General features: G+C 42.5%; 1 pseudogene; it reads right to left on the bottom strand.

The window, feature by feature from the left end:
* Positions 1 to 6,176: 6,176 nt before the first annotated feature.
* Positions 6,177 to 6,987, bottom strand: LOC115092910 (annotated as a pseudogene).
* Positions 6,988 to 13,425: the final 6,438 nt, after the last annotated feature.

The raw sequence follows: 13,425 nt of genomic DNA, 5'->3' as shown, positions 1-13,425 counted from the left end.
TGGGGTTTGAAATTCCTGCCATGTTTAGCACCACTAATTTATTCAAATACATTTTTATTCATATAAAAACTTAGCTGGATAAATCCGGGGAGTTCTAATGTGGGGCTGACATCCAGATAACTTACCCAGATAATGACAATAATCAGTGTTATCCAGCTAAGTTATCTAGGTAAGTCTGGTCATGCCATGGAGCAGACCTAATGTTAACCAGATAACTGATTTGTCTAGGTATATTCAGGAGCGCAGCCACAATGCTGAACACCTTATCCAAATAATTCTGATTAGTCAAAGTGTATTCAAGAGCACAGTGGATATCTTATCCAGACTTCCTATGGTTCAACATTGACCCCCATATTTTCTCTACAAAATTGGAGATTTTGGAGTGCTGTTACTGGATTAAGTCATGTGATAGCTCATTCACTGCTATCCCAGGCAAGGTGAGGTGAATAATTCATTATAAGAGAGAAAATTATATAAAGGCCATCATAGAAAGAATGGTGAATTTTTAGGCTGGATGATTTGTTGCTTGGCCATTTGCATATTCAATTGGCAGAAAAGGATCAGTTAGCCCATCCATTCTGCTAATTATTCCTGCCTACTGTGTTATTAAATATCTTTCTACTTCTTGTGTATGTTTAGAGATTTGTTATGAGCAACCAACTAATTTGGCAGACCTCAGGCAGTTGGCACATCTATAGTAAGCTGGGGAATGAAGGCCCTTCTCTGAGATGGCTAATGGGGCATGCCTCAAATATTCCAATTGCACAAAAAGCAGTTAAAACAATTGATGTCTGTTGACAAATGAGTTAAAGAGCACCCTTCCTGTCATGTTAGTCTGCAACCTAAAGGGTAAAAGCAAAGGACATCAATTATTGCAGCCTGCCAGAACATTGTTCTTTAGTCCACATGATCACGGTCCATGGGGCTGACCATAAATGACTTCATGCTTTGATGAGAGAAGGGGAGTTACTACTTTTGTGATGAAGGGGTTGGGAGATTTGTGACAAAGTGTGACAAGAGTGGGAGTGGGGATTGATTTCATGCCAAAATAGTGTGACATCATTTATGGACAGCCCTGATTCAATTCTGCTCTAAAAGTATTTTCTAACAGTCCCTTGATTTTCATATAAAGCAAAAGGAGGGAAAATCATGGGACTATTAGAAAATACTTTTTCACTGAGGGGGTAGATACCTAAACAGATTTCCAGTAAAGATTCTAAGAGTCAAAACAGTGACAGAATTCAATCAACCATGAGACAGACACAAAGAGACTTTAGGGCAAAAGAGAGAAAAATTAGACCACAGATCAAGTGAAACGTGTTATTCATCAGCTATCATCTGAAGATCCCTTATCCTTGAGCTGTTTATTCTATGGAAAATGCTTCCTTTTGGTATTTTATTAAAGCCTGCTAGATAGTTAAATGTTTGTATAATATCTTCTATACTCTCTATTTCAGGTTATTGGGTCAGTTAAGGAAAGTAGATCACTATAGGGAAAAATTGTTATAATATCAGAATATCAGACCACTATGAACTTTGCAGGTTCTCTTGGGCTGGGAAAAACCAAATACAGTTTCAAGGCTCTCTCTTCTAATATTTGGTAATTGCTTTAAACATCAATCTTTCACTACTTGAAGACTGCACAGACCCAGGATTCTCTTTGGAGGTGCTCTGAACCATTCCTTCTTCCCACAGATAAAATGCAAATAAACTCAAAAGGAGTAAATATTCAAAGCCAAACATTTAAATCAGTAGTTAACCTGATAAGTCTTATCTGGCTAACTATTGAGCAGGTCTAACTTATCTAGTTAACATAGCCAAATAAGTTTAATTATCATTACTTATCCATCTATGTTAACCGGGTAAGTAGTTCCTCCCCGAAATGTCCATTTCCCATCCACCACTTAACCAGATAAGTACTTAACTGGCTAAGTAGTTATTCTGTTAAGTGGCAGCTGCTAAACTTGGCCAGATATTCAGCTACTACCAGAAGGCTGGACATTATGGCACCTTGATTGTCGCTTTCCCTTCCCTAGGGTGGACCTTGATTTACAGTGCAATCCCTTTATATCCTTGCCTTTTGCCTTTGGTTCATCACTGTCTCCTAGAGTGAATACTGAACAAAAGTATTTAAGGTGTCTGCTTTCTTCTGATCCTCCAGTAAGATCTTCCTTCCCTTTATTTCTTACTATTCCCTTTTGAATTTTCTCTGTGCACTTATATCTAAAAAAATTATCACCTGCCTTTATTGATTGAGCAATACAATCTTCCATATGAGCCTTTGCCTGTCTACTCGCCTTATTTGCTTCCTTTTATTTCTCTTGGTAATTTTACCTGTCTTTCTCCTTCTGGGTCTCTTTATATATCCTGAATGCTATTCTCTTTTGCTCTTACATTTTCTCCTACTTTAGTGAGCCATAATTAGGAATACTATGTACATCCAAACACTGATAAAGTATATCGTTTTTCCCCACTGTAATTTTCTGTGCATTAAAAGAGGCATTCAGTGAGTGGAGTGGAGGTGGGGAAACCATTTACATGAACATTTCCGTTTTCCAAAGTATGCATGTAAATGTACATGTGCACATTTATATTTGCTCCCTAGCAGGTATAAATGTGTATGTCTGTGCAGACCCACTAATTTTCAAGGAAGACTTATACACATATGTCCACTTTGAAAATTCAGGCTAAAGTCTGTGTGTAATTTCTACCTGCAGACTTTAGCCCTAAATGAGCTAAGGAAATATTTCTTTACAGAAATGAAAGAGGTTACATGGAGCCCCCCCCCCCCATGGGAGTGGTGGAGACAAGGAGAGCATCTGAATTCAAGAAAGCATGGGATAAACTCAAAGGATCTCTGAGGAAGTGGTAGAAATTGTAGAGCTGAATAGTTTAGTTGGTGTGGAATGTGCATTGGCAGACTAGATAGGCTGTATAGTCTTTTTCTGCCATCATGTTTCAATGTTTTAAAATTACCCTCCCTATTTTTTTAATTTTTATTTATTTATTTCTTTTATATACTATCAATCTGTAGACAATCTAGATGGTGAACAATAAATAAATACAAAAACAATGTGCTATAATCATATAAAAGCGATACAATAAATTAAACAAATTAATTAAAATAAAAATCATAACTAAAAATAATTATGCTTAACATAAAATATATGATAAAAGTTTGTTAATAAGGACACTTCCTACTCCTAAATACTGCTTAAACCATTATTATAAATGTATCTGACTGCTGTATTAGCCTTTAGTTATCATAAGCTTTTTTAAATAACCAGGTTTTAAGATTTTTAAAAAAAATTCCAATATCTTTTTGGAGCCTAAGCTCATCTGACAAAGAGTTCCATAATTTAGGGCCTGCCACTGAAATTGCTCTGTCTCTGACTTCAGATAAATGTGCTGTTCTTAAGGAAGGCACTGTGAGAAAACCTTTATTTGCAGACCTGAGATTGCTTTCCGGTGTATGCAGATATAAAGAAGCATTTAACCATTCAGTTCCGTCACAATTTAACGATTTGTGTATAATGCAGAAAATTTTATACTCAATTCTCTCTTTTATTGGAAGCCAGTGTAAATCTATCAAGGTTGGCGTGATATGGTCATATCTTTTTCCTTCACACAAGACTCTGGCAGCTGCGTTTTGTAGTAGTTGTAAAGGTCTTAAATAATTTCCAGGTAAACCAAGTAAAAGAGCATTGCAGTAGTCAAATGTAGAAAAAAGTAAGGTTTGTAAAATAGTTCTAAAGCTTAAGGCATTTTAAAATGTGTAATTTAAACTATGTAATTTAAAATTTTGGTTTGACAAATGAACTTAACCAATCTAAATGTGAAACAAACCACCCCAGCTCCTCCCCCCCAAAAAAGTACCCAAAATGAAAACAAACCTTCTCGTCACATGGCATTCCAGAGATCTGGTAGACTATCGAGAAACATCTCTCTTGTGTCCCTGCTAATTTAAATATTAATAATGTTGGTACACTCAAAAGAGCATTCTATGATATTAGGTACTATATTGATTCAGGCAGTCAAATATCTCAGGAGCAGTATCTAGATTGGAAGTCAGTGTAATTCTATTAATATAGGCATAGTATGATGCTGATAGCAACAGTTGGAAAGTTTCCTAGCTGCAGCATTTTTGAATTAACTTAAGTTTCCTAATAGTCCTTTGAGATGTACCAATATATATGGTGTTGCAATGATCTATCCTTGACACCACTAGTGCTTGCATAAAGTTTGCAAGCTCAGTTTTGCCAAAGGAAAGATTTTCATTGTCTTATTAAACACAAGTGATCTAATGCTGACTGTAGCAATATACACCTCGGAAAAGGAGTGTATGTTAGATCCTCCTTAAAGGTCCAGGCCAGGCACCTTAAGAGAACCCACAAGGGAATCCTGATTACAGGGCATTCCCCTCTGGGGAGAGGGATAAGAAGGCAGGCCCCAGAGAGGATAGCAGGCAACATATGCAAGGAGAAGGAAGCAGCTTTGCTAAAGCTACTAATCTGATAATTGCTATATTTTGTTTCCAGCCCTGCTAAGATAGCAGGCTCTTGGTTGTTTAATTTTGTCTATAAATAATAAAAGTCTGTAGAAAAATAGCCAGAGCCAGTCTATTCTGTTCTCCAGCAAGCCAAAGATCAGTCACACTGTTTTGCAACCTCCAAAGATAACTCTGAATCCAGCCATACACCTAAATTATGAATCTTGTGGCTAAACATTTGAAAATTCTGGACAGGTTCTTTGGATTCCCCTACTTACAACAATTCTGTTTTTTTTTTTTTTAATTTAATTTAAATGTGCTCTTTGTCATTCACTTAGAATACCTTCCAGTCATTTGTTTATTCTTGTGATACCTCCTGTTAAGTCCTTTTTTAAAGATAACTACAGCTGAATGTCATCAGCATAGAATAAGCAGTATAACCCAGACCTTTTGATAACACACAGCAGGCTAATATACATATAATGTGAAGGCACCCCAGATTGCCTGGCTCCCTCCATTGCCACACCACTTCTTCCTGTACACTTATATACTCACATCCCAATAATATCACAAATGCCATATATGGAGGTCAAAGATTGCAATTTTATTTACCAACTGTACCTGAGCTACCATCAAAAACTTCAATAGTCACTCCACCTCCTCAGCTGCTTGGCCCCGGTAGTGTACCCATTCAGCAAGATACCTACCCCCAGGTCACCCCATCTGTAGGCCTTATCAGAACTTCCAATTACACAAATCACAAACTTTGACACATATCAGCAAGCTTGGATATTCCCATATCCAGTTGTAACTTATTTGAAAACCAAGCTAATACAACAGTTAACCAAAAGGATATAACTAAGAAGAGGTTAGGTGGGTGGGTACATATCAGTATGGCAAAAATGCTGCTGGGGAAGTGGGTGGGTGGGGCTTCTATTATTTATACTTCCAATCCCTGGACTCTCTCTTCCCTTGATCATGTGTCCCTGAGAGCTCTGAAAACTAATTTCCTCTCTCTGTCCACCCCCCCTGCAACTTATAACCAGAGCAGTTTGCACAATTTAAACATCAACAACATGTAGCGTCTCATCTCTAAGACACCACCTATACATATACATATATATATATATATATATATATATATATATATAATCCATTGGCAAGGGGGCATTATTTATTAATAAACACTGATACTTGAAAAAAGGGCAGAGCAGATTAGCAGGATCCTGAACATAAAGGAATAAGCAATAAAAGAGAGGTTGTGATTGTTCAGGTTGCACTCCTCCATAGGAAATTATTTAAAAAAAGAAGTAAATGTCTAAAACTTGCAAGCAGATTACTCTACAATTGAACTACTTCAGACCTGAATTCCATTCTTATTAGTTTTTATGACACTTGCTAGAGGACACTTGGGTTCCTCCATGATATTGAGGTTAAAAATTAGTTGGGACCCAATACCTGAAAGCAATGTTATAAAGGACTAGCGGACTATTCGTGCTTCGCTATGGTGGAGAAGTTGATAGAAACGTGTGAGTTTATTTCACGCAAGTTGAAAAGTAATTGTTTTGAGTGAGTGAGGGCTTTGTTTATATATTTAAAATGAACATGTTATTATTATAGAGTGAGGTTAGTGGTAATTAAAAAATGTGAAATTAATATGTGGAATGAATGTATTGTGAGTTGCCTGTCACGATGTAATGATTTCTTTGTATACAACGTTTGCTGTGCGACCCTCTGGCTGCAGTATGATGAGGCTATCAGCTGAGCTGACTCTAGAGCAGGCCACGTACAGCTGGCTGTGAGAGAAGCAGTGGTGCCTCAAGTCAACACCAATGACCTTGAGAGTCTGGCCCTGAGATTTGTTAATAGTCGTCACGAAGCACACTCTGACCGGGAACTGCAGGCGTTTAAATTGAAAGGGTACGTCTGATGATATAAGGGGGATGCGAGGGATGAAAACTGTTTCCCCTTGTCTACAACCTGTGAAAATGATTGCTTCAATGACATTTCTGTGGAGAGACTTGACTTGAAGTCTGGTGCCATTGCAGAGTTTTGGTGGCTGTAGATTTCTTAGTAGCAATTGGTGCGCCGACCTTCAAAATGAGGAGGTGCTGAGGAATGCCTGGAGGGTTGAGACTGTGCAGGAACTCGACAGGGTAATGTACCACGTCGTCGACTTCGACGACTCAGTCCACAGACTTATAAGTTTTTGTTTCTGAGGTGAACGCCTGCAGGAGTGTGTCATTGATAGAGTTTGTCATGTCATTTGTAGAAGTTAAAACTGCCCTCTCTCTAAACCACAATGTGGCCTTCATGTGGATGTTTTGAAGATCCTGATATACCTTTTGTGTAAGACTTTTTAAATCTGTGACCAGGTGACATAGATTTGCTGGAAGTTTCACTTTGCCATCTTGATCATGGAGTGTACCATCTCCTATAGCCAAAAGAAGGCATGAAAACTCTCCTGCCTTGACGTCGCCTGTCAGATGCACCCTCATGTTCACTTTCAAGGACAGGACTTTCACTGTGGGCCACAGGTAAGAGGACTTGAAAAAGGCTTTAACTTCATCGGCATGGGTCCCCCGCAGAACAACTGGCAGAGTCTGTCTGAAGTCCCCGGTAAGCAGTACTGTCAACCCTACCATGAGGCTATTGTTTCGGATATCTGGGAGCGTCCTATGGAGAAACTAGACGCCACCTCTATGGGCTATAGTGCACTCATCCCACACTATGAGTTTGCACTTTTGGAGTACCTGTGCCATATTGCTCTGCTTGGAGATGTTGCACAGAGGTGTTTCGGTGTTGTTGAGATTGAGAGGAAGCTTGAAGGCAGAGTGTGCCATCTGTCCACCTTCCAGAAGCGTCACTGTGATGCCAGAAGAAGCCACAGCAATGGAATGTTTGAGTCTCTTCGTATCCTGGCAAGCAATAGGTTGATGAGGAGGATGTGGATGTGATGATTCAGCCACTTTGACAGTGAACGCTGGTCATGACTTCATGATAGACGTTCCTCTGCTCAGTATTCAGCCTTGGCTTGTTGTCATCAACTGTCTTGGCCAGATTGCAGATGTTGTAAGCCAGCTCTCTGAAATAGTTGGGGTTAGCTGCAGCGTGTTTGTGTGATGGCCAGGCAAGTTGTACTTGTGAAGAGGTTGACTTCCTATAACCAGTACACAATCCTGAAGGAAGGTGAGGCATTTGCTATAGATTATGGACGACCATTCTTGGACATCGTCTTGGAGAGATTCCCTCTGCAGCTGCCTATGAATACCCTCTGAAAGACTATCTTTATGTTTTTCCCATAGTGGTAAGGGGTTTGCCATTTAACAGAACACCAACATAATAGCGAAGAGCTGACGGATCCTAGGTGGCGAATGTGAGAGTGCAGCTTCCTGGAGAGTATTGTCCCAGTGTGTATCATCTTCTAACAGATCGAGTGCTCAACAGGCAGACTGGAATGTGGGTTGTAGCACACCAGCGACGGTTTTAAGATATTGAAAGGACGTGGGTTCTCTGACCTCATGAAGCAAAAGTCTGAGATGATAGCACTCTGAATTGTTTAGGTAGACTGTGTACACTCTGCCGAGGACTTGGTCCTTTTTCACTCCTGGGTAGCTTGATATGCGCTGTCCCTGTTTCCTCCTAACAAATTGGTTATTTTTCCAAATGTAATAGGATGGAACCTCAGAGTACAGGAGCTGTTTGGCAAAATCATCCTGTGTACAAAGGTCAAAGAACCTCAAGAGGGTTGTTTGGGGAGGATTGTGTACTTTTTCTACAACATTGTCAGCTGGGAAGTAAATCCTCTGGCCATTCTCCAGATGAACAGCGAGATGAACGACTGGGGGAAAACGTTCATGAATAGGGAAACAGAATATGCACCAGGCTGCTTCAGAGCTGCTGAGGTAACACCCTGTCTCATACCATGATACTTCATTACGTTGTTTCTCCAGGGCAAATACGGCCTGGTCATTGCCCTTGTTGATATATTTACAGATGTACTTGATTGATTTTACAGAATTGCAAAACTCGATGTTAATATGAGCATGGAAGGTTTGGGAGAGTACACGGTTGTAAGGGACCAACCATCTGTTGTCTAGTTTGACTCCATTGATGGTGACGGTGTGGCTGCCATCAGAAGGAACGTGCCGTCGGTACGTTCCTTCATCCGTCATCTCCTGTCTGAGTTTCTAATGAGGATGTTGGGGAGATACCAGTTCCGGAGATGGTTTTCAGGGGTGATGAGTCATATGAACTGAACAAAATCACTGTGAACCTGAAAGATGTAGTAGGCCAGATTGACAAACTAAAGAGTAGCAAATCACCTGGACCAGATGGTATGCATCCTAGGGTTCTGAAGGAACTCAAAAATGAAATTTCTGATCTATTAGTTAACATTTGTAACCTATAATTAAAATCATCCATTGTACCTGGAGGGTGGCCAATGTAACCCCAATATTTAAAAAAGGATCCAGGGGTGATCCGGGTAACTATAGACCAGTGAGCCTGACTTCAGTGCCGGGAAATATAGTGGAAGCTATTCTGAAGATCAAAATCGTAGAGCATATAGAAAGACATGATTTAATGGGACACAGTCAACATGGATTTACCCAAGGGAAGTCTTGCCTAACAAACCTGCTTCATTTTTTTGAAGGGATTAATAAACATGTGGATAAAGGTGAACTGGTAGATGTAGTGTATTTGGATTTTCAGAAGGCGTTTGACAAAGTCCCTCATGAGAGGCTTCTATGAAAACTAAAAAGTCATGGGATAGGAGGCTATGTCCTTTCGTGGATTACAAACTGGTTAAAAGACAGGAAACAGAGAGTAGGATTAAATGGTCAATTTTCTCAGTGGAAAAGGGTAAACAGTGGAGTGCCTCAGGGATCTGTACTTGGACCGGTGCTTTCCAATATATATATAAATGATCTGGAAAGGAATACGACGAGTGAGGTTATCAAATTTGCAGATGATACAAAATTATTCAGAGTAGTTAAATCACAAGCAGACTGTGATACATTACAGGAGGACCTTGCAAGACTGGAAGATTGGGCATCCAAATGGCAGATGAAATTTAATGTGGACAAGTGCAAGGTGTTGCATATAGGGAAAAATAACCCTTGCTGTAGTTACATGATGTTAGGTTCCATATTAGGAGCTACCACCCAGGAAAAAGATCTAGGCATCATAGTGGATAATACTTTAAAATCGTCGGCTCAGTGTGCTGCAGCAGTCAAAAAAGCAAATACAATGTTAAGAATTATTAGGAAGGGAATGGTTAATAGAACGGAAAATGTCATAATGCCTCTGTATCGCTCCATGGTGAGACCACACCTTGAATACTGTGTACAATTCTGGTCGCCGCATTTCAAAAAAGATATAGTTGCGATGGAGAAGGTACAGAGAAGGGCAACCAAAATGATAAAGGGGATGGAACAGCTCCCCTATGAGGAAAGGCTGAAGAGGTTGGGGCTGTTCAGCTTGGAGAAGAGACGGCTGAGGGAGGATATGATAGAGGTCTTTAAGATCATGAGAGGTCTTGAACGAGTAGATGTGACTCGGTTATTTACACTTTCGAATAATAGAAGGACTAGGGGGCATTCCATGAAGTTAGCAAGTAACACATTTAACTTATCCAAACTTAATTGGAGAAAATTCTTTTTCACTCAACGCACAATAAAGCTCTAGAATTTGTTGCCAGAGGATGTGGTTAGTGCAGTTAGTGTAGTTGGGTTCAAAAAAGGTTTGGATAAGTTCTTGGAGGAGAAGTCCATTAATGGCTATTAATCAATTTTACTTAGGGAATAGCCATTACTATTAATTGCATTAGTAGCATGGGATCTTGTGGCCTGGCAATTACCCAGGCCACAAGAACCTGGGTAATTGCCAGGTTCTTGTGGCCTGGTTTTGGCCTCTGTTGGAAACAGGATGCTGGGCTTGATGGACCCTTGGTCTGACCCAGCATAGCAATTTCTTATGTTCTTATGTTCTTTGATGAGCGGATGGGGATACTTCTTACTGCAGGATCCGCTTACCATGCAAGGGGAGTTTCTGTTTTGGAGTCCACATGGTCCATGAAGCATCGTTGAGTTAACGATTTGGTGGAGTAGTGGGTCAACTTCAGGGTCAGGAATCTCTGCAGTGATCACCTGATCAATGAGGTCCAGTTTTATCCGATCTCGCAGCCATAGGAGGATGTGGATGTGGGGAAGACCTCGCTTTTGCCACTCTATCGTATACATGTAGCAAGTAGTGGAGCCGAAAAGGAGTACTCAACATTTTTTTTTGGTAACCCCGACATGACCCTGGCAGGGTGTTGCATTCTATGGCTAGAACGAACCATAGAATGTAGGAAAGTGAGAAGCGGCTAGCTTTTCCAAGGACATGATAGGGAATGACGGAGCAAAGTTTCAGCCTTGTAGGTACTTGGAAAGTGGGAGAATTAGTGATGAGTGAGTGAGTCAGTGAGGGCTTTGGCATTTATATATATAGATGCAGCAGACAAGAAGGATTTTAGCAAATTTAAGGGAGAGGTCTGTTAAGTACTAGCATGTAATTTGAATTTGAAAATGCAACAAATAAAGGCCAATTCATTTTTTTTCGGGTGCCACAAAATGAATTGAGGAGCCCCCAAATTAAACAAATCCTATCCATTTCATTCGTTTAAAAATATCTCCCGTTAGGCCTATGCATAGGCCCGAGGCCAAATGTAGGAGTTGCGGCCTGTGCCTGAGCATGACGCCAGCACTTCAGCCTAGATGTAGGTCTGTGGCCTCGCCTAGGCACAGGCCGTAGTTATGTCGAGCTGCAGCCTATTTTCTAGCAGTACGCCGGGTCATGACCAAGGCTTGGGCCCAATGCTGAGGCCTTGTATGAGACATGAGAAAACGTCCAAACTCCTGTGAAAAATTTTGCCAGGGTTTTGTGAAGTTTCCCAAACCTCACTTTCCTGATCCATCAGAGATATGATGCCATAGACAGGCTGGGTCCCAATGCCTGAACCTCGACATTGGCCAAGGCCCAGGCCCAATGCCAGAAACTGTTCCAGAAACCAGATCTTGATGCCTGGGCCCAAACCCAGGCCTGATGGAGGGGTTGAATCTGGAGGCCACATCCAGATGCCTGGCCTCAGCCTAAGCAAGAGCCTGGATACCCAGTCCTGAAGCCTGGTCTTGGTCCAGGCCCAGGCCTAACATTGGAGTATGGCCTGGAGCCTAGATCCCAAAGCCTAGGGCTCACCACAAGTCTAGGCCCAAAGCCAAGGCTCAGCCTAGAGGAGACATACCATTGCCTGGTCCTCAGCTCAGGCTCAGGTCCAACTCTAGGCACCCTCCTGGAGGCTGTGACACAGCCTCCAGGAGGGTCCCTAGGCCAGGGTCCCTAGGCCAGACTCTAGGCCAAAGCCCAACAGGGCTTTGGCCTAGAGTCTGGCCATGCCTGGAGGCTAGACCCCAGGCCTCATTGGAGTCTTCTTTGTTCTTCAAATGACGCTGTCTGCTGGGTATGCGCTGGAGTAAATTAATTCTGGCATATCCTCCTCAGAAGAGGGTACAATTTTGCTGTACAGAAGTTCAATTAACTGTTGTACAGCAAAATGGTGCCCTTTGCTGAGGAGCATGCGCTGGAGTTAATTTACTCTGTAGTGTCCACAATGGATTGCATCATTTGAAGAAGAAAAAAGACTCCTATGATGCTTATGATGCGCTGGCCGTCCATTGCTCCTACCATGTGACAGGGGCCGACCAATGGCACCGGTAGCCCTTGTGACATAGTACGGGAAAAGGCTATTGGCTCCATTTTGAATACCTGCAGCCGACGGCCCGAGTGCAGGAGATCGCTCCAGGACCCCCGCTGGACCACCAGGGACTTTTGGCAAGTCTTGGGGGGTCAGGAGGGTGGGGGGTTGTAGTTAATTAAATTTAAAGGGTTGGGATGGGTTTTTTTTCAACTTTAACGGGAAACAAATGCCATACGTAACTAATGGACGAATCGGGGTCCCCCGAAAACGGATGCAACAGATTTGGGTCCCGACGAATACGAATACCGAATCGGACGAATCTGTCCCTGCTGCACATCCCTACTATCTATGGTTTTCTCAACCAGCAATGATCTTTCTCCAGGGTCTTCTATATTGAACACTGAACTGAAGTGTTTGCATAATATTTCTGCCATTTCTTGGTCGCTCTCTACACATTGGGGTAGATTTTCAAAAACGGCGCGTTGGCGTACTTTTGTTGGCGCTCCAGGCGCCAACAAAAGTACGCGGGATTTTAGTAGATACGCGCGTAGCCGCGCGTATCCGCTAAAATCCTGGATCGGCGCGCGCAAGGCTACCGATTTCGTGTACCCGGCACGCGCCGAGCCATGCAGCCTGCCTCTGTTCCCTCCGAGGCCGCTCCGAAATCGGAGCGGCCTCGGAGGGAATTCGCTAATGCCCTCCCCTCACCTTCCCCTCCCTTCCTCTCCCTAACCCACCCCTCGGCCCAGTCTAAACCCTTCCCCTACCTTTGTTGGGGGATTTATGCCTCCCAGAGGGTGGTTCAGGATGGCGCGGCCACGCCCCCATACCGCCCCAGGCCGAAACCACGCCCCGGGCCCGCCCCCGAAACGCCGCGCCCTGCCCCGAAAACGGCACGCCGCTCGGCCCCGCCCCCGACATGCCCCTGACACGCCCCCCCCTCGGAAAACCCCGGGTCTTACGCGAGTCCCGGGGCTCTGCGCGCGCCGGTAGGCCTATTGAACATAGGCGCACCGGCGCGCACGGCCCTGCTCGCGTAAATCCGGGCGGATTTACGCGAGCAGGGCTCTTAAAATCCGCCCATTGCTCCTTGCCATCTTTCAATTTCACTATACCACTTGCGCCTTTCATCTTTCACTGATATCTGAAAAATGTTTTGTCCCCTTGCTTTACCTCTTTGGCAATCTTTTCTTCAGCT

The sequence above is a fragment of the Rhinatrema bivittatum genome, chromosome 1 (assembly GCF_901001135.1).
Source record: "Rhinatrema bivittatum chromosome 1, aRhiBiv1.1, whole genome shotgun sequence".
In the NCBI taxonomy this organism is placed as follows: Eukaryota; Metazoa; Chordata; class Amphibia; order Gymnophiona; family Rhinatrematidae; genus Rhinatrema; species Rhinatrema bivittatum.
The sequence above is the reverse complement of the archived record's forward strand: the minus strand, read 5'-3'. Positions and strand labels throughout refer to the sequence as shown.